We start from the raw sequence: 23,642 nt of genomic DNA, 5'->3' as shown, positions 1-23,642 counted from the left end.
AGGGGTGGACTCACTTATGGGATATACTGTATATATAATGTGAGGGGTGGACTCACTTATGGGAGATACTGTATATATAATGTGAGGGGTGGACTCACTTATGGGAAATACTGTATATATAATGTGAGGGGTGGACTCACTTATGGGAGATACTATATATATAATGTGAGGGGTGGACTCACTTATGGGAGATACTGTATATATAATGTGAGGGGTGGACTCACTTATGGGAGATACTGTATATATAATGTGAGGGGTGGACTCACTTATGGGAAATACTGTATATAATGTGAGGGGTGGACTCACTTATGGGAGATACTGTATATATAATGTGAGGGGTGGACTCACTTATGGGAGATACTGTATATATAATGTGAGGGGTGGACTCACTTATGGGAGATACTGTATATATAATGTGAGGGGTGGACTCACTTATGGGATATACTGTATATATAATGTGAGGGGTGGACTCACTTATGGGATATACTGTATATATAATGTGAGGGGTGGACTCACTTATGGGAGATACTGTATATATAATGTGAGGGGTGGACTCACTTATGGGAGATACTGTATATATAATGTGAGGGGTGGACTCACTTATGGGATATACTGTATATATAATGTGAGGGGTGGACTCACTTATGGGATATACTGTGTATATAATGTGAGGGGTGGACTCACTTATGGGAGATACTGTATATATAATGTGAGGGGTGGACTCACTTATGGAAGATACTGTATATATAATGTGAGGGGTGGAGTCACTTATGGGATATACTGTATATATAATGTGAGGGGTGGACTCACTTATGGGATATACTGTATATACAATGTGAGGGGTGGACTCACTTATGGAAGATACTGTATATATAATGTGAGGGGTGGAGTCACTTATGGGATATACTGTATATATAATGTGAGGGGTGGACTCACTTATGGGAGATACTGTATATATAATGTGAGGGGTGGACTCACTTATGGCAGATACTGTATATATAATGTGAGGGGTGGACTCACTTATTGGAGATACTGTATATAATGTGAGGGGTGGACTCACTTATGGGAGATACTGTATATATAATGTGAGGGGTGGACTCACTTATGGGAGATACTGTATATATAATGTGAGGGGTGGACTCACTTATGGGATATACTGTATATATAATGTGAGGAGTGGACTCACTTATGGGATATACTGTATATAATGTGAGGGGTGGACTCACTTATGGGATATACTGTATATATAATGTGAGGGGTGGACTCACTTATGGGATATACTGTATATATAATGTGAGGGGTGGACTCACTTATGGGATATACTGTATATATAATGTGAGGGGTGGACTCACTTATGGGATATACTGTATATATAATGTGAGGGGTGGACTCACTTATGGGATATACTGTATATATAATGTGAGGGGTGGACTCACTTATGGGAGATACTGTATATAATGTGAGGGGTGGACTCACTTATGGGATATACTGTATATATAATGTGAGGGGTGGAGTCACTTATGGGATATATTGTATATATAATGTGAGGGGTGGACTCACTTATGGGAGATACTGTATATATAATGTGAGGGGTGGACTCACTTATGGGAGATACTGTATATATAATGTGAGGGGTGGACTCACTTATGGGAGATACTGTATATATAATGTGAGGGGGGGAGTCACTTATGGGAGATACTGTATATAATGTGAGGGGTGGAGTCACTTATGGGATATACTATATATAATGTGAGGGGTGGACTCACTTATGGGAGATACTGTATATATAATGTGAGGGGTGGAGTCACTTATGGGATATACTGTATATATAATGTGAGGGGTGGACTCACTTATGGGAGATACTGTATATATAATGTGAGGGGTGGACTCACTTATGGGATATACTATATATAATGTGAGGGGTGGACTCACTTATGGGAGATACTGTATATATAATGTGAGGGGTGGAGTCACTTATGGGATATACTGTATATATAATGTGAGGGGTGGACTCACTTATGGGAGATACTGTATATATAATGTGAGGGGTGGACTCTCTTATGGAATATACTGTATATATAATGTGAGGGGTGGACACACTTATGGGATATACTGTATATATAATGTGAGGGGTGGACTCACTTATGGGAGATACTGTATATATAATGTGAGGGGTGGACTCACTTATGGGAGATACTGTATATATAATGTGAGGGGTGGACTCACTTATGGGATATACTGTATATATAATGTGAGGGGTGGACTCACTTATGGGATATACTGTATATATAATGTGAGGGGTGGACTCACTTATGGGAGATATTGTATATATAATGTGAGGGGTGGACTCACTTATGGGAGATACTGTATATATAATGTGAGGGGTGGACTCACTTATGGGATATACTGTATATATAATGTGAGGGGTGGACTCACTTATGGGAAATACTGTATATATAATGTGAGGGGTGGACTCACTTATGGAAGATACTATATATATAATGTGAGGGGTGGACTCACTTATGGGAGATACTGTATATAATGTGAGGGGTGGACTCACTTATGGGATATACTGTATATATAATGTGAGGGGTGGACTCACTTATGGGAGATACTGTATATATAATGTGAGGGGTGGACTCACTTATGGGATATACTGTATATATAATGTGAGGGGTGGACTCACTTATGGGATATACTGTATATATAATGTGAGGGGTGGACTCACTTATGGGAGATACTGTATATATAATGTGAGGGGTGGACTCACTTATGGGAAATACTGTATATATAATGTGAGGGGTGGACTCACTTATGGGAGATACTATATATATAATGTGAGGGGTGGACTCACTTATGGGAGATACTGTATATATAATGTGAGGGGTGGACTCACTTATGGGAGATACTGTATATATAATGTGAGGGGTGGACTCACTTATGGGAAATACTGTATATAATGTGAGGGGTGGACTCACTTATGGGAGATACTGTATATATAATGTGAGGGGTGGACTCACTTATGGGAGATACTGTATATATAATGTGAGGGGTGGACTCACTTATGGGAGATACTGTATATATAATGTGAGGGGTGGACTCACTTATGGGATATACTGTATATATAATGTGAGGGGTGGACTCACTTATGGGATATACTGTATATATAATGTGAGGGGTGGACTCACTTATGGGAGATACTGTATATATAATGTGAGGGGTGGACTCACTTATGGGAGATACTGTATATATAATGTGAGGGGTGGACTCACTTATGGGATATACTGTATATATAATGTGAGGGGTGGACTCACTTATGGGATATACTGTGTATATAATGTGAGGGGTGGACTCACTTATGGGAGATACTGTATATATAATGTGAGGGGTGGACTCACTTATGGAAGATACTGTATATATAATGTGAGGGGTGGAGTCACTTATGGGATATACTGTATATATAATGTGAGGGGTGGACTCACTTATGGGATATACTGTATATACAATGTGAGGGGTGGACTCACTTATGGAAGATACTGTATATATAATGTGAGGGGTGGAGTCACTTATGGGATATACTGTATATATAATGTGAGGGGTGGACTCACTTATGGGAGATACTGTATATATAATGTGAGGGGTGGACTCACTTATGGCAGATACTGTATATATAATGTGAGGGGTGGACTCACTTATTGGAGATACTGTATATAATGTGAGGGGTGGACTCACTTATGGGAGATACTGTATATATAATGTGAGGGGTGGACTCACTTATGGGAGATACTGTATATATAATGTGAGGGGTGGACTCACTTATGGGATATACTGTATATATAATGTGAGGAGTGGACTCACTTATGGGATATACTGTATATATAATGTGAGGGGTGGACTCACTTATGGGATATACTGTATATATAATGTGAGGGGTGGACTCACTTATGGGATATACTGTATATAATGTGAGGGGTGGACTCACTTATGGGATATACTGTATATATAATGTGAGGGGTGGACTCACTTATGGGATATACTGTATATATAATGTGAGGGGTGGACTCACTTATGGGATATACTGTATATATAATGTGAGGGGTGGACTCACTTATGGGAGATACTGTATATATAATGTGAGGGGTGGACTCACTTATGGGAGATACTGTATATATATATATATATATATATATATATAATGTGAGGGGTGGACTCACTTATGGGATATACTGTGTATATATATATATATATAATGTGAGGGGTGGACTCACTTATGGGATATACTGTATATATAGTGAGGGGTGGACTCACTTATGGGAGATACTGTATATAATGTGAGGGGTGGACTCACTTATGGGAGATACTGTATATATAATGTGAGGGGTGGACTCACTTATGGGAGATACTGTATATATAATGTGAGGGGTGGAGTCACTTATGGGATATACTGTATATATAATGTGAGGGGTGGACTCACTTATGGGATATACTGTATATATAGTGAGGGGTGGACTCACTTATGGGATATACTGTATATATAATGTGAGGGGTGGACTCACTTATGGGAGATACTGTATATATAATGTGAGGGGTGGACTCACTTATGGGAGATACTGTATATATAATGTGAGGGGTGGACTCACTTATGGGAGATACTGTATATATAATGTGAGGGGTGGACTCTCTTATGGGATATACTGTATATATAATGTGAGGGGTGGACTCTCTTATGGGATATACTGTATATATAATGTGAGGGGTGGACTCTCTTATGGGATATACTGTATATATAATGTTAGGGGTGGAGTCACTTATGGGATATACTGTATATATAATGTGAGGGGTGGAGTCACTTATGGGAGATACTGTATATATAATGTGAGGGGTGGACTCACTTATGGGATATACTGTATATATAATGTGAGGGGTGGACTCACTTATGGGAGATACTGTATATATAATGTGAGGGGTGGACTCACTTATGGGATATACTGTATATATAATGTGAGGGGTGGACTCACTTATGGGATATACTGTATATATAATGTGAGGGGTGGACTCACTTATGGGAGATATTGTATATATAATGTGAGGGGTGGACTCACTTATGGGATATACTGTATATATAATGTGAGGGGTGGACTCACTTATGGGAGATACTGTATATATAATGTGAGGGGTGGACTCACTTATGGGATATACTGTATATATAATGTGAGGGGTGGACTCACTTATGGGAGATACTGTATATATAATGTGAGGGGTGGACTCACTTATGGGATATACTGTATATATAATGTGAGGGGGGGACTCACTTATGGGATATACTGTATATATAATGTGAGGGGTGGACTCACTTATGGGAGATACTGTATATATAATGTGAGGGGAGGACTCACTTATGGGAGATACTGTATATATAATGTGAGGGGTGGATTCACTTAAGGGAGATACTGTATATATAATGTGAGTGGTGGACTTACTTATGGGATATACTGTATATATAATGTGAGGGGTGGACTCACTTATGGGAGATACTGTATATATAATGTGAGGGGAGGACTCACTTATGGGAGATACTGTATATATAATGTGAGGGGTGGATTCACTTAAGGGAGATACTGTATATATAATGTGAGTGGTGGAGTCACTTATGGGATATACTGTATATGTAATGTGAGGGGTGGACTCACTTATGGGATATACTGTATATATAATGTGAGGGGTGGAGTCACTTATGGGATATACTGTATATATAATGTGAGGGGTGGAGTCACTTATGGGATATACTGTATATATAATGTGAGGGGTGGAGTCACTTATGGGATATACTGTATATATAATGTGAGGGGTGGAGTCACTTATGGGATATACTGTATATATAATGTGAGGGGTGGACTCACTTATGGGATATACTGTATATATAGTGAGGGGTGGACTCACTTATGGGATATACTGTATATATAATGTGAGGGGTGGACTCACTTATGGGGGATACTGTATATATAATGTGAGGGGTGGACTCACTTATGGGAGATACTGTATATATAATGTGAGGGGTGGACTCACTTATGGGATATACTGTATATATAATGTGAGGGGTGGACTCACTTATGGGAGATACTGTATATATAATGTGAGGGGTGGAGTCACTTATGGGATATACTGTATATATAATGTGAGGGGTGGACTCTCTTATGGGATATACTGTATATATAATGTGAGGGGTGGACTCACTTATGGGATATACTGTATATATAGTGAGGGGTGGACTCACTTATGGGATATACTGTATATATAATGTGAGGGGTGGACTCACTTATGGGGGATACTGTATATATAATGTGAGGGGTGGACTCACTTATGGGAGATACTGTATATATAATGTGAGGGGTGGACTCACTTATGGGAGATATTGTATATATAATGTGAGGGGTGGACTCACTTATGGGAGATACTGTATATATAATGTGAGGGGTGGACTCACTTATGGGATATACTGTATATATAATGTGAGGGGTGGACTCACTTATGGGATATACTGTATATATAATGTGAGGGGTGGAGTCACTTATGGGATATACTGTATATATAATGTGAGGGGTGGAGTCACTTATGGGATATACTGTATATATAATGTGAGGGGTGGAGTCACTTATGGGATATACTGTATATATAATGTGAGGGGTGGACTCACTTATGGGATATACTGTATATATAGTGAGGGGTGGACTCACTTATGGGATATACTGTATATATAATGTGAGGGGTGGACTCACTTATGGGGGATACTGTATATATAATGTGAGGGGTGGACTCACTTATGGGAGATACTGTATATATAATGTGAGGGGTGGACTCACTTATGGGATATACTGTATATATAATGTGAGGGGTGGACTCACTTATGGGAGATACTGTATATATAATGTGAGGGGTGGAGTCACTTATGGGATATACTGTATATATAATGTGAGGGGTGGACTCTCTTATGGGATATACTGTATATATAATGTGAGGGGTGGACTCACTTATGGGGGATACTGTATATATAATGTGAGGGGTGGACTCACTTATGGGAGATACTGTATATATAATGTGAGGGGTGGACTCACTTATGGGAGATATTGTATATATAATGTGAGGGGTGGACTCACTTATGGGAGATACTGTATATATAATGTGAGGGGTGGACTCACTTATGGGATATACTGTATATATAATGTGAGGGGTGGACTCACTTATGGGAGATACTGTATATATAATGTGAGGGGTGGAGTCACTTATGGGAGATACTGTATATAATGTGAGGGGCGGAGTCACTTATGGGATATACTGTATATATAATGTGAGGGATGGACTCACTTATGGGATATACTGTATATAATGTGAGGGGCGGAGTGACTTATGGGAGATAATGTACCAGTGCACATTCCATTACACCTGCTTAAGCCAAATCACAAATTATGCCTATTGTTCCACTCAGAACTATAGTTTGTCTCCTACAATGACAGATCTCATTGGTCCTTTGCTTTGAAATTGAGAAAATAGTTGTACAATGGGCTGCACTAGGAGGATATGTACAATTTTATACTTTGACAAGTGTAATTACAGGTTGCAGTGTATGCGTTTGGTGTAATTTGTGGTGCTTGTGCCATGCTCTACTTTGTACTGCCATATGTTATGTTTTCTGTGGATTTCCAGTCAGCAGAGTTCAGCTGTTTTTATGGTAGCCAATGTTTGCAGCTGCATAACCACAATATATACTCCAGTAAATAGCAGCCTGTATTGTGATCTGTTAACTGGGTGGAATTTGATATCCACTCCCCCTTTTTCTACTGATACAAAAAAGTGATTCTAATATTAGAAACAGAATCTCACACACGAACAGATACGTAAATAGAGGTTTAGGCCATGATATTGTTTCAACAAGATATAAAAAATTGCAGAAATAAAAGATTCTCCGTATACTCACATTACCAGATTCCCCCAACTCTCTTTGATCCCCACCGCACCAGATTCCCCCAACTCTCTTTGATCCCCACCGCTGCATGTGTTTACACCCATAAACATATAGGGGGAGATTTATCAAAACCTGTTCAGAGGAAAAGTTGCCCAGTTGCCCATAGCAACCAATCAGATCGCTTCTTTCCTTTTTGTCAAGGCCTCTGCAAAATGAAAGCAGCGATCTGATTGGTTGCTATGGGCAACTCGTAAACTTTTCCTCTGGACAGGTTTTGATAAATCTCCCCCATAATGTAAAAGGGCCAGCCACTCTCAGGTGACATGTCAGCAGCTAGCCACGACTACCTCTCAAAAGGCCTGTGCGACATCTTGTAACAGTGTTGTGACATAAGAACCTCACCAGTGAGGGAAACGGTAAAGGTAAGTATATTAAAGGGGTACTCCGGTGGAAATTTTTTTTTTTTTTTTTAATCAACTAGTGCCAAAAAGTTAAACAGATTTGTAAATTACTGCTATTAAAAGATCTTCATCCTTCCAGTACTTATCAGCTGCTGTATACTACAGAGCAAATCCTTTACTTTTTGGATTTCTTTTCTGTCTGTCCACAGCTCTCTCTGCTGACACCTCTGTCTGTGTCAGGAACTGTCCAGAGCAGGAGAAAATCCACATAACAAACCTCTCCTGCTCTGGACAGTTCCTGACACGGACAAAGGTGTCAGCAGAGAGAGCTGTGGACAGACAGAAAAGAAATTCAAAAAGGAAAAGGATTTTCTCTGTAGTATACAGCAGCTGATAAGTACTGGAAGGATTAAGATTGTTTAATAGAAGTAATTTACAAATCTGTTCATCTTTCTGACACCAGTTGATTTAAAAAAAAAAAAAAAAAAAAATGTCACCGGAGTTCCCGTTTAAGTTTATTTTTCATACATATTCCAATTTTCCCCAAATCCTTAGAAATTACAGGTAAATATGGCCAAAAATATGTGGTGTGATAGTTTATTACCTCAAAAATTCAGTATTGCCCTGTACATCTCCCCTCCGCCAGCATTTCTATATTGTATTTGAAATAGTGCACTTTCCATTCAACCTCCATCTAAAGGCACTTGGAGAAAATCATCATTTTGTTTCTACCTAAAGTCTCTTCCTATCTTGCTCCCGCCTGGCACAGAGAATTGACAAAAATATGAAATTGATTTGGTTGAGGAGTGTTAAAGAGCCGAGAGCCAAATGTCACAGCAATGAATGGCCACCGAGCCGGGAAAATCGATGCAGAGGTTACGGTGGGGCTGGGCAGAGTGCTGTGTTCCTGGAAGAGATCAGTCTGCTACGGCCTTGGAGAGCCATCAGCCGAAGAGCCTGAGAGGTTTAATGACAGTGGATACGGAGAAACTGACAGTACGGATATATACACACCAACATACACAGAAAATCACTACTAGAGAGGGAAGCTTTATCAAACAAAATACAGTATTTACAAGAATGGCCAGACATTGTCCCTGAGCCATGGAGCTTGCAATCTAATATATGCACCAGTTGCATTAGATGTTACCTGTTGATGTGTTTCCAACATCTACTGACCCATCTATACACTAACTGTTCACACTACGGATTATGAACGGAATCTCCGCTCGCGGAATTCTGCGAGTGGAGGTTCAATTCTGGCGGCCGCAATGCTTCGGCGGTAGGACCGCATAGCACTGCGCCGTCACCATTGACGGCTATGCAGTGTTCGGGGACTTCCACGCAAAGAATGAACATGTTGTTTCTTTGCGCTGAACAATTTCAGCGGCGGAATTGTCCGCCCCTGAAATTCCGCAGTGTGAATGATTCTCGCGGAAACCCATTCACACTGATTTTTATGTTCACAGCACGTAATTCCGTTCACGGAATTCCACTCACGGAATTCTGCAGGAGTTATGTAATGTGAACATACCCTTAAGTTACATTTATCTTTAGGCCTTGTATTGAATCACTTATATTGAATCGCGCTCATGTCATCTACACCTCAAAAACATCTCCAGTCTGGTTTTCTGTGGAAAGTGAAAAAAAATCTTGTAAATTGTTACTGATTCATTCTTGCTTTATTTTCTGCCTCTGTTTCCTAATTGATTTTCCCATTAAAATCTCCAATATCCAATCTATCTTCAAGCCAGGCTCCTCTTTCTATCCCACCATAACATCAATTCCTCCATCTTGTGCCAGTCTGTACACTGGTTGCCGATCCACTGTTGAATTCACTTTAAACTCCAAAGCTGTCCACAGTGCTGCACCTCCCTACAATCATCACTGTATACCGCCATACCGGTGCTCTATGTTCTTTTAATGATTTAAGACTAACCTCCTTAATAATGTGCTCCCTAGACTGGAATGCTTCTCTTTGTGCCCACGCAATAGCAACGCTTCTGTTTCCCCATACAGTAATGTTTCCCGTTGACCCCTCATACAGGGGTATGATAATAGTAAGATTTCTTAAGTTCCGTCTTTGTTTCTTCTAAACAGTAGTAATGACACCATTTGTGATCCTGAACACTAATTATTCTCTCTATTACCCTCATATACTACTTTGTGAACCCTACCCTTTATAAAGGATTTGTGCCAATGGCCTTTCTCCCAAATTCACCTATCCACTGACATCCTTAGCATTCTCCAAACCATGCTCTCATAGGCTGCAGGACTACAGTAGCCTGTGGCAGGGCAGGTTGTAAGTGGCTTCTTTCTCTGTCATAGTCACTGGATTTGGTTCCTAAGGAATCCTATGCATTTAAACGTGGTACTTGCCTATGGATTCGGAGCACTGGGTCAAACATCCATGGCACGTGCCCTTGATGCCCAGTGCTAGCTGCATCACTGACAGGTAAAAGGCATATTTGAGGCCCCCAAGTGGCTCACTTTCGACACCAACCGATCTTGAATTTACGGGTGGGTAGCTTAGCCCAAATTATCAGAATTGACCACAAAGTCACAGAAGTCACCACAAAGTTGCTTGAAATGTCTCGGGGACTGTTTGCATGTATAAGTGGAATGTTTTATGGAAGTCAGAAATGTTTGAACTGACTGCTCATAGAGGCTGCCTATTGTAATGTACAGGATCTGAGCCGCAGTATACTCATATGGCCACTACACAAAATGTTGCTCTTGGTATGTTAATATTGCAAGATTGGTTAAAAGCTACGGTAAGTGAAATTTTTGTCATGTAACGTTAGAATTCCTTCACATCAATGGGTTCTTTGAAGTTTTTGCTTGGTTTTACAGTGAAAAAATATTGATGGCCTACCAACCCTTAGAATAGGCTATCAGTACCTGTTTGGCAGGGTTGCAGACGTCCAGTACCCTAGCCAAGAGCTGTGGCACCTGTACTACACAGTGAAGGGAGCCTGAACTAGAAGTACCTGTTTGGTGGGGATGCAGACATCCAGTACCCCAACCACAGTTCCCTTGCTGGGATTCTATATGTCTTCACCCTCGCCAAACAGATATCGACAGCCTATACTAAGGGTTGGTAGGCCATCAATATGTTTTCTCTCAAACAACAATCAAAATCTTTGAAGAACCCATAGATGTGAAGAAATTCTAACTTTTCGTACCAATCTTGCAATATTTAAATACCGATCTCAATGTATTAGTAAATTTCTAATAATGTAAACCCCTAAAATGATGACCTTTGGCAATATCCAAAGCCTTTGCTTGGGCCTTATTTACTCCACAATCCCTACTCATGTTTCCCTGATTTCTAGAACACTCCTAGCCTTTGTCTGCACCTCTGTGCTCCGATGTGCAGCACATACACCTGCCAGACTTTCATTGCACCACCTTTTGCTTCCACATCTTAATTACTTCCCCTTTTAATTCCCTGTTTGCTGCCAGCCCCCCCTCTCCATGCCTTTACTAGTCTCATCATCATAGCGCACCCCTCCCTTCTTTATATTCTGCCTGTTTTTTCTCCCCTTTCTTTTCCTGAAGAAAAATCGCCTCATTAGTGTTAAATTCCCAAATGCCACATCATCTCAAACAGGGAAGATTATAACCTGAAAGGAAGAAAAGACAAATATAAAAAAAAAAAAATCCTGCAAACCTATGGCAAATAGTCTGCGAGTGGACTGCATCATAAAAATGCCCCCTATGTTGTTGGGAGTGTGTTTGGAGAGCCGCCGCCATATGTTCCTTGGGTTTTTTCGCTGGGATTATGCCATCATTATTGCTGATAAAAGCTGTTTACTGCCTTGGCAGAAGATTCCTGCTCGGAGCCATTCTGGAAATTGGCATACAGTTTACAGAAAAGTTCATTTAATTCCAGATGCCACAATACAGGGCTTTTGTTTTACGCTGCGATTACTGGCTGCAACCTGGCCATTCCCTCTTATTGTTCCTCATAGTTTGTCGGATATATAGATATTCTCTTACCTTTTGGGAGGTCAAAAATATCCAAACCCAAGCCTGGCAATGATACACTTGCTTGGTAGGAGCATGTGAAAAATTGACACCCTCCCCTCCCCCTCTTCCCTTCAAACATGTGGTTATACATGGGCAGCTTTACTCTGTCTTCATTGTTGCCATTTATCCTTTAGTGTCTAGACTTCTATGTCCAGACTTTGCAGCATTTTAAAGAGTTAATAAACTGGCATCCCAAAATAGTGACCTGACTAGGGCTACAAATGTGAGGTTTAGCTACACTATCTGGTTTAGCACAGTCTGACCTTAGAGAAGTAAGTGATCTATAATTCTCGTTTGGGTACAATTCAACCTGCGCTCTAAAAGTGTATAAAATTTACTGCTCTGCCCGCTGTAAACTTTAATGGCTTGTGCCAAGCTCATACTATAAAAGTGGGAGCTTTTAGGAAGGAATGGCGCTCCTAGAACCGTACATGACACAGCAATCTTATGGTCTTCCTAAACATCACTAGTTTAGCTGCTTAAAATTGATGACTTGCCACTTTTTATATTTGCATGCCATTTTCATGTTTGTTTTTATTGTAAATTTACATGACTGTTAACTGTTAATTTGCTAACAAAAACTGTGTATGGCGTACGGAAGGTCTTGTGTGGACAACATCTGCTTGTCTGGAAGGTCCTTCACCAGTGTGCATGGTGCCAAAAGAAATAAATGGGCATTGCATGGATGAAGGGCTTTCTCTAGAAGGCACTCCGCTCTTTGTGGTAGCTCTTTGGTCTGGTTAACGAAAGGTTTTAAATGGGGGGTCCATCCTCTTAAAGGGGTACTCCGCCCCTAGACATCTTATCCCCTATCCAAAGGATAGGGGATAAGATGTCAGATGGCCAGGGTCCCGCTGCTGGGGTGGTGATCGCCGCTGCAGCACCCCGCTATCATTACTGCGCAGAGCGAGTTCTGCACGTAATGACGGGCAATACAGGGGCCGGAGCATTGTTACATCACGGCTCCACCCCTCGTGACGTCACGGCCCGTCCCCGTCAATACAAGTCTATGGGAGGGGGCGTGACGACTGTAGACTTGCATTAAGGGGACGGGCCGTGATGTCATGAGGGGCGGAGCCATGACGTCACGCTGCTCCGGCCCCTGTATCGCCCGTCATTATGCACAGAGCGAACTCGCTCTGTGCAGTAATGATGGCGGGGTGCCGCAGCGGCGATCCCCGGGGTCCCCAGCAGCGGGACCGCGGCGATCTAACATCTTACCCCTATCCTTTTGGATAGGGGATAAGATGTCTAGGGGCGAAGTACCCCTTTAAATTCTTATCTCTTAAATAGGCATATGAAAAGCATACTATCTCTTAAATAAAATACAAATGTGTTTTCGACTGTTGTTTCTTACTTTTTTCTTTATTAAGATGAAAGGATAAAGTTGGTACGGCAGGAGAATAGTATTACCCACCCCAGAAAAGATAGTCAGTGCATAGAAGAGGTATGATTCAGTACCTGTCTCCTCTGTAGTCCACAAATTCAGGAAGCTATGGCAATACATTGAGGTAAGTATGCAAAAACTTCTTTGGAAAATGGATTGTGTCCACTAATACAGCTTAACCCCATTTGAGATGCACTCAAAGGGCCAAGTTCTGATGGCAGAATTTTTGCAGAATGTCTGGCTGAAAAACACCTTTTCTGCCAGCACTAGGACTACATAGAAATGCGCCATCTCCGTAGACAGCAATGCATTTCTGAGCAGATTCGGGAATCAGCATTTTCGCCATGTGCACAATGCAACAGAATTCCATCGAAAGCAATAGGATTCTTCTGCAACAGAATTTCCGAGCAGAATTTTTCCACCAGATTCTGCTCGGAAATTCCATGTGTGAACATGGCCTAAAACTGCCTTCAAGCCCAGTATATATTCAGAATAAAAACTGCCTTAAGATGACAGATGGAGATGAGTGAAGTTACAGTGATTCGATTCGTCACAAACCTCACGGCTCTGCATTTGCTGACTTTAGCTGACTTTCCAAGTGGCATTCCGCTTTAAAATTTCACTCGGAAATTCCATAGTGTGAACCTAGGCTCAGGCTGTGGACTTTTGGTGGGGATTTTACCCTATGCATTGCAAAGAATAATTCCCTGTGAAAATCTTTGATGGAGTGGACATATTGACGATGCAGAAATCCACAGCATGCTTTCATATCTGCCTGGAATTATTATTTTTTCCTGTTTAAATTGATGGGATTTTTTTTTTATTTTTTATATATACTATACTCATATTATAAATTGCTGTGGATTTCAGTATGGAATCTTAAATGGAAAAACTGCTGCAATCTTACAGTGTGTACATTCAGCCTAAGGCTATGGTTAACATCACGAAAATCTGCAATTCTGCTCAGAATCAGTCCTGCAAAGCTTGCCGCAGGATTTTAGCAGGATTTTGGCAGAATATTTTTTCACGGAAATTCGGCGGTGTGTACATATTCTCACAGGGATAGGGAAGTATTAATCATACCCTAAGATCATAGATTTTTTTTTTTTTTTGTCCTAGTGACTATTAAACCAAGCATCATTTTGAGGGCCCAGACCCATAAGGTCAAATCCTTTATTATCTACAGTGCACCGCATGGAGAGCCTGAGGCTACCATGGGGGCTGCAGATCACCTAGCGAAGAAGAAATCTTGTACTAGGCAGAAGTAACAGGCTTTTCCAGCGCTGGAGGCTTTAAGCAGCCAGCACTGTTGTCTGTATTTTCAGCTCCAGCCCAATTAATAATTTGCATAATTAACACACATATTAAATTGGGACTGGCCTTGCGTGTTTGCAGTGACGGAGTAATGAAAGCACAGAGGGGCTGCTGCAGATCGCCGTCAGCCAGCACAGGGAAGCAGTAATTTGCGCTGGGACTGACAGGCCAGTCCGGGCAAACCCTGTTTGGCAGCTTTAATCGGTGACAAACGGCTCTTAAAGCCGTAACAGTGTTTCTGTCACTTACCCGGTTTGATGTCACCGTTAGACACAATAAATCAATAGTGTCAGAATTCTGCAATGTTTACAGCTAGCAAGCTTTATTATTTCATACGCTCTGGGCTGCGGACATCTGCAAATTGTCATAGACAGAGCCCTACAGAGCTGCGTTTGTGTAATTTTAGAGCAGAGCGTGCATGTAATAAGTACAGCGTTGTGCTGTGCACAGTGCAGAAGTATGATCACCTCCTGTCCTATACTATGTATAGTGTACACACATGCAAATATTTCTCGCAGTCCTTTCTGGACAGTTTGGGCCTAGGTCATAAATTCAATGTAGTTGACTTGGTCAGTGGGGTCTATCCAAAAGAAAATTATAGATTATAATATACAAATATTAACCAGATCTTAAAGGAATTTTTTTTTAAATCAACGGATGCCAAAAAGTAAAACAAATTTGTTGATTACTTCTACTAAAATATCTTTACCCTTCCAGTACTTATCAGCTGCTGTATACTACAGAGGAAGTTCTTTTCTTTTTAAATTTCCTTTCTGTCTGACCACAGTGCTCTCTGCTGACACCTCTGTCCATGTCTGGAACTGTCCAGAGCAGAATAGGTTTGCTATGGGAATTTGCTCCTACTCTGGAAAGTTCTCAAATGGACAGATGTGTCAGTAGAGAGCACTGTGGTCAGACAAAAAGGCAATTCCTGTGGAGAATTCAGTAGCTGATAAGTACTGGAAGGATTAAGATTTTTAAATAGAATAATTTACAAATCTGTTTAACTTTCTGGTAGCAGTTGATTTAAAAAATGTTTTCCAGCTGAGTACCCCTTTAACGACGCAGGACGTATATTTACGTCCTGCGCCGGCTCCCTCGATATGAAGCGGGGTCGCGCTGCGACCACGCATCACATCGCGCCGGTCCCGGTGCTCATCAATGGCCGGGACCCGCGGCTAATACCACACATCGCCAATCGCAGCGATGTGCGGTATTAACCCTTTAGAAGCGGCGGTCAAAGCTGACCGCCGCTTCTAAAGCGAAAGTGAAAGTTTCCCGGCTAGTCAGTCAGGCTGTTCGGGACCGCCGCGGTGAAATCACGGCATCCCGAACAGCTTGCAGGACACCGGGAGGGCCCTTACCTGCCTCCTCAGTGTACGATCGACGAATGACTGCTCCGTGCCTGAGATCCAGGCAGGAGCAGTCAAGCGCCGATAACGCTGATCACAGGCGTGTTAATACACACCAGTGATCAGCATAGGAGATCAGTGTGTGCAGTGTTATAGGTCCCTATGGGACCTATAACACTGCAAATAAAAGGTTAAAAAAAAGTGTTAATAAAGGTCATTTTACCCCTTCCCTAATAAAAGTTTGAATCACCCCCCTTTTCCCATAAAAAAAATTAAAGTGTAAATAAAAATAAAAATAAACATATATGGTATCGCCGCGTGCGTAAATGTTCGAACTATAAAAATATATCATTAATTAAACCGCATGGTCAATGGCGTACGCGCAAAAAAATTCCACAGTCCAAAAAAGCGTATTTTGGTCACTTTTTATACCATTAAAAAATGAAAAAAAAAGTTATCTAAGAGTCCTATCAAAACAAAAATCATACTGATAAAAACTTCAGATCACGCTGCAAAAAATGAGCACTCATACCTCCCTGTACGTGGAAAAATAAAAAAGTTATAGGGATCAGAAGATGATATTTTTAAACGTATACATTTTCCTGCATGTAGTTATGATTTTTTCCAGAAGAACGACAAAATCAAACCTATATAAGTAGGGTATCATTTTAACCGTATGGACCTACAGAATAATGATAAGATGTCATTTTTACCGAAATATGCACTGCCTAGAAACGGAAGCCCCCAAAAGTTACAAAGTGGCGTTTTTTCTTCGATTTTGTCGCACAATGATTTTTTTTCCGTTTCGTCGTGAATTTTTGGGTAAAATGACTAATGTCACTGCAAAGTAGAATTGGTGACGCAAAAAATAAGCCATAATATGGATTTTTAGGTGGAAAATTGAAAGGGTTATGATTTTTAAAAGGTAAGGAGGAAAAAACGAAAGTGCAAAAACGGAAAAACCCTGAGTCCTTAAGGGGTTAAATACTGTAGCTCCACCCTTACAAGACTCCGCTGCTTTTACTAAACAGGTGCGTAACTAAAATTTATAATGGCAAAATGGGACTGGAAACTAATATAGCAGCATAAGTAGTAATAATTAATGGTGACCTGCCCCACCTTTGCAACTTGCTTGCCTATGGGTGTGGCTTTGTTGAAAAGGGGACATGGCTTAATTATGATGCCATGTGCCAAACAATAAAAAAAATAAAAATAAAAAAGTAAAATAAGGCAACTAATAGATGGTGCAGACTAGATAGTCTGAACATGCACCAGATTTTCAAAAAGCCTAAAGCACAATAATAAATCTGCTACATTCTTAGACTAGTGTCAATGTATGCTGTTTAAGAATTAGGCAGTTTTTATTTATCTCCCTTAATGTTCCTTCAGCGGAGTTAGCCCCCACGACCTTCTGTGGCTATGTTACTCCCATGCCGCAGACACTTGGTCATCAGTTTAACAGCTTTTTCCTCCCTACTTAAAAAAAAAATCTGATTTACCCCATGTAGCTGCATAACATTATTTGTTTTTTATTAGGCTTTATTAGACTTGGTGAACAACTATCAATCTTTATTCAAATGTACTTGTTTCTTTAGTGACAACTACCAATGACTACCATTGTTATTTGTCACTAAAGTAACAAGTGTATTTTAATAAAGATTGATAAAGCTCCTTGTCTATGTATCAGTCAAGGCTAGTGGGGGCAGGGAGAAGCCATCAGAGGTAGTCCCAATGACTCGTGCTTCAGATAGCATAAAAAAAAAGTTATGACCGATTCCCTTTAACCACTTAAGGACTTATCCCTAAAAAAGACCAATCGCTTGGGTCCAGCCCTGGGACACCTACTGATGGGCAGAATGAAGGGACTGTGGCGGTCCAGCCAGTGAATGAAATCTGCTAGTATTTCTTGCTAGGTATCTAAAGAAGATCTAGCATTGCATGGCACTAGTGTAGACAGAATCCAATATTTACAGATTTGGGGTCTTGTTTTATTTATTTAGTTGTTAATACATCTCATCCTCTTTATTTCTACCAAATTTACTTAAAACACTTTGCCCCTTTTAAGAAGGACATTTTATTTATTTTAGTTAAATAGATCACCTGGGCTTTAAATATTGATGGTCTATCCTCAGGATAGCCATTATTATTACATCAGTTGTGGACCCCAGTGATCAGCTGACCTGTAAATGTCATATTGTTTGTAGAGGTGATGCACGGTACTTCAGCGGAATAGGACAGCGCTGCAACACCATGGTTCTCTGCTACAAATAGTATGGTGTTTGTATGAGCAAATATAAAAATGAAAGAGGGTCTAGTGCTCTCTCAAGAGCCGGGTCCTCTTCAATTAGCTGATCGGTATAGATGCCAGTAGTCAGGCCCTTGTCCACCTAATATTGATGAAGATGGTCAGTCTTTGTTTATAATCCAGAACAGCTTCGTAGTGTGGTTATTGATGATCAGTAATCCCATTTCCATTTTTACCTTTTAAGTGGATGGCCAAATTGGCCATATACAGGTAATGCTGGGCGAAGATAGCTGGCCCTCATGGGACGTGTTAGCAGCTTGGCAGACCACCCTACCCTGAAGCTCAGTGTTTATCTGCTGACCAATTGTTGTCATGTCTGAACACTGTCCAGTAGACTTTGACTGGATTACAACCAGGCAGTCAATTATTGGGAGCGGGGTTGGGCTACAGTCGATTGTACTCTGCCAGTTGTCAGTATAGATAGAGATGTATCCATAACCTGCATAAAAGCCAAATGCTAATGAGCAGCATATATATACAAACAACCCAGTGTGCACCGTTCGAGTGCATGCCTCTGCCATTTACAGTACCCAGTCACTTAAGACTAAATATTCAGTTAACACCATCAATACGCTACATCCAGGGGCCGAAGTTATTAGTGAGTCATTCTCAGTGCATTACTTAAAATGCTAATTTACCGGAGCGCTGGCAACTGTTGTAAAATGACAGCACAGAGGTAGGAGGTGGGAATAGATTGTTGACTCCAGAAAGGATGAGGTGGGGGGGGGGGAAGGGTTGCATCACTCAACCTATTCCTCCACCTTTTTTTTGTTTTTATGATGAATAGAAAATCCGACATCTGAAGCTCAGGAACAAACATGTTGTGGCCATACACAGGGTCAACATGACTAACCTTAGCCGATGAAGCCCCAGCATCCCCCCCCCCCCCCGCCCCCCAAACACTACACTCTCTCAACCACACTTGCGAGACAAAGAAAGAAAGCCTTGATAATTAGACCAAGCTGATCGGCAGGAGGTAGCCAGCCTCTCTCCGACTGCCTCTTGTATATTCATGACCCTGAGTGATTGATGGAAGGACAGCGATTGTTGACACTGTCATTTGCAAGTGGAGGGGTAGGGACAAGAGACGGTGATGCATCTAAAAGGGGCCTTGGCGCCTTCTCATTTGAATTCTGTGCGGCGTGTCGCCCACTTTCAACAGGACATCTGCTAATATGGGTAAAAATAGAGGTTAACTCCATCTCCGCCAGAGTCCACTAAATTATGGCTAAAGCAGAAGCTCAACTTCTTCCTTCATTGATAAGGAATCTGTTATCATAAGGGTTAAACCTGTCGTAAACTCCCACAATGGCAAATGCATTGTAACAGTAGATTACAAAACAATTGGCACGTTGCCGTCTCCCAAATCCTCCCTGTGATGTCATATACCATATTTTGATTCAATTTAGCCCTCTGACTGCAGAGAAATTGCACCCAATTTAATATACTTTAAATGCTCAATAATTAAGAATTCAGGAATCAAATCTAAGTACAAAGGAAATCATTTCCACCTGCTTTCAATTAGACAGGGCTGTGTAGTAAGCAGGCCTATGTGAGTAATTTACACGTCCCCGTTTTTATACTTTGACTGCAAACATTTTTCAGTGACGTACAGACATCACATATTGCTCTTATAAATATACAAGACCAATGTATGACATGATATTGGACAAAAATTAGTCCATTGTCCCTGTTACAACTTGTTGGGCAATAATCACAAACAGGGGGGGCTCAGTGGTAAGGATATGTGTGTCAGCAAGAATTATATCTGCATGGAGTTTGTATGTTCTCCCCGAGTTTCCTGGCTTTTCTTTGGACACTCTGGTTACCTCCTACACTCCAAATATATATTGAAAAGTAATTTGACTTCCTAGTGTGTGTGTCTGAAATAAAGAAATTAGATTGGGAGCTCCACTGGAGACAGAGAATGGTTGAATGGTCTGTCTAGGGCAGTGATGGCGAACCTTTTTGAGCCCGAGTGCCCAAACCGTAATGCACGCCAACTTTTTTTTTACCCTCAAAGTGCCCTCAAATAGAAATCATCCCCAGTCTGTGATGTCCACTCCCCTCCCCCCTTATCCCCAGGCTGTACAGTATGTCCCCCTTCACACATAGAAATCATCCCCAGTCTGTGATGTCCACTCCCCCCCCCCCTTATCCCCAGGCTGTACAGTATGTCCCCTTCACACATATAAATCATCCCCAGTCTGTGATGTCCCCCCCCCCCTTATCCCCAGGCTGTGCAGTATGTCCCCTTCACACATATAAATCATCCCCAGTCTGTGATGTCCACCCCCCTTATCCCCAGCCTTTGCAGTATGTCCCCTTCACACATATAAATCATCCCCAGTCTGTGATGCCCCCCCTTATCCCCAGCCAATGCAGTATGTCCCCTTCACACATTATAATCATCCCCAGTCTGTGATGTCCCCCTCCCCTTATCCCCAGCCCGTGCAGTATGTCCCCCTTCACACATAGAAATCATCCCCAGTCTGTGATGTCCCCCCCAACCTCATCCACAGCCCCTGCAGTATGTCCCCCTTCACACATAGAAATCCTCCCCAGTCTGTGATGTCCCCCCCCCTTATCCCCAGCCCATGCAGTATGTCCCCCTTCACACATATAAATGCTCCCCAGTCTGTGATGTCCCCCCCCCCCTTATCCCCAGCCCATGCAGTATGTCCCCCTTCACACATAGAAATCATTAGGCAGGGGAGATGAGAAGCCGTGTATGTCCTCTCTCCCCTGTTCTTGTTTTCCCAGTGGAAACTTGTGTCCTCCGAAGGCAGAGCAGGAGGAGGGGAGATGAGAAGCTGTGTACGTCCTCTCTCCCCTACTCTGCCTTCTTTCTGCCACGCAGACCTGAGTCCTTCGGGAGGGGAAGATGAGGGGGCATGGCGTGGGGCGTGGCTTCTTTCTCCTGAGCAGACCTGCGTTCTCTGCCTTCGCTCTACCCAGCTCTAGCTTCAGAAACCTTTGGAGAGCTGGGGGGAGGAGCGGTCGCAAGTCTGTATGGGTCGCATTGCGAACTATGGCCGCGTACCAACAGAGGGGGCTCGGCATGCCATAGTTTCGCCATCACTGGTCTAGAGTTATATAAGTGAGGCTCCAATCTGGGTACACAAAAAGAATACATTTTGGGAAGAGTAACAAGTAGATCTTTATTTGATATCTTATCATTGCATAATGAACAATGGACAGGTGTCAGAGACAAAGAATTGCCAAGTTAAAGAGGTTCTCTGTCTTGGAAGTTACTTCGTGTTAATAGGGTCCCTTCACAATAAACAGGACCACCAACCTGGCAGTGAGTGTCCACACATAGGAAACTAAGCATTGCACAGTGTACATTCAAATCAATGAAATGTCTATGTAATAAGGGACAAGGAGGATACTTTTTGGAACTCCTCCCCCCCCCCCCCCCTTCAGCCAAGAGCAGAGGATCCTAAACAGTGGACCCCTCCCCCCTTTCCATACCACTAACTGAAAACTGCTTCATAGAACATTTGAAAATGGGTTTTTGAAACCAGACAACTCATTTGAGTATATTATTTTTCTAAATATATTTTTCCTTGAGCCCAGTCCTGCTGCACAGCGTTAACTAGTCTTAGTCTTGACACAAGAAAGTTCTTGCTCAGCCGCTGATTGGCCGAGGTGACCTGCCTAAACCGCCGATTGCCTGAGCAGGCACTTTCTAGTGTCAAGACTGAAACAAGAAAGTGCTGCACAGTGGGACTGGACTCCAGCAAAACAGCGTCTATGGGGAAAAGGGGCAGGTGGTTAAAAAAATGTAAAATATTAATTTTTTTTAATCCAGGCCACATTTCCATGGACAACCCCTTTAAGCTTCATACCAGGTCGTATTTATAATTTTTTAAAGACAAGGTGCAACAGATTTGACAAATAAGGGGCTTACAGTAGAGTGTGCAGTATCGGGGTGTATGTAGTTAGGGTAAATAACCAATGATAGTCAGGCTCTAATACTAAGGGTCTATTCACACGGCAGAATTTCCGCTTATCCGCCCCAATTCCGCTTGTGAGGATTTTGGCCTGAATTGGTGCGGAATCCAAGTGGAAATTCTGCAGAAGTATGAATGGGAGTGTGGACTCACATAGAAGGGTATTGGGCTTTCATTTGAGGAGGAATTCCTCAAGCAGAATTCCACCTGAGGAAATTATGCCGTGTGAATAGACCCTAAGGCTAGGTTCACACTGTGGAATTTTTGGGCAAAATTTCTGCCGGATATCATGCCAGCGGAACTAGGACCGCGTAGACTACATTGCCGTCCCCATAGAAATCAATGCATTTCTGAGCAGATCTCCCAAAAGATCTGCCCAGAAATGCATTGCCATCTATGAAGACGGCAATGCAGTCCATGCAGTCTTAGTGCCGCCAGCTAAATCTCCGTTGGAAATTCTGCCCAAAGATTCCGTAGTGTGAACCTAGCCTAAGAGTAGTCTAAAGTAAGAGTTTTAATAGAATGGAACAGATCTTTAGGACTTTCAGGAACACTTGTCTCCTGTTCATAGACTAAGCCCAATTCCTCTGCATCCCCCTCCTCCTCTCCTATCCTTCTCCTAATCAACTCAACAATTTACGGCCATGCTTTAAAAATTAACGCCCTCGACTGCCATCTTTGTATTTACACCAATTAACACATAAACTCTTAATTACCCAGATCAGGGGACTTCCCAGCCCATAAATGGTAGTGACACTGCAGCTGCCAGCGCCAACTCAAGGTGACAATGAATGGGGACGTATCAATTAAATGACAGTCCCTGGGAGGCGCGAAACTGCACCGAGCAGAGGGTGCGAGGCGATGGGCCATGTTTAGCTAAAGCTGTAGGCAGTTACAGAGTGACAACCTCTCGCTCAGACAGAGTGGAAATGGCG

At 41.8% G+C, this 23,642-nt stretch overlaps 1 protein-coding gene across 6 annotated transcripts in view; it reads left to right on the top strand.

Moving 5' to 3' along the window:
• Positions 1-23,642, top strand: part of PBX3 (PBX homeobox 3) — a 228,865-nt gene that overhangs the window by 113,548 nt on the left and 91,675 nt on the right. The window contains exon 1 of one of the 6 annotated variants that reach the window (XM_056537668.1): positions 13,884-13,904. The exons of the other annotated variants lie outside the window; for them this stretch is intronic. The gene's annotated coding sequence lies outside the window, so the exon portion shown is untranslated. Of the gene's footprint in view, positions 1-13,883; positions 13,905-23,642 lie in introns of those variants that run through there. 6 annotated transcript variants of the gene reach the window in all.

Source organism: Hyla sarda, chromosome 9 (genome assembly GCF_029499605.1).
Source record: "Hyla sarda isolate aHylSar1 chromosome 9, aHylSar1.hap1, whole genome shotgun sequence".
Taxonomy (NCBI): Eukaryota; Metazoa; Chordata; class Amphibia; order Anura; family Hylidae; genus Hyla; species Hyla sarda.
Note: the sequence above shows the minus strand (reverse complement) of the source record. Positions and strands in the feature narration are given on the sequence as shown.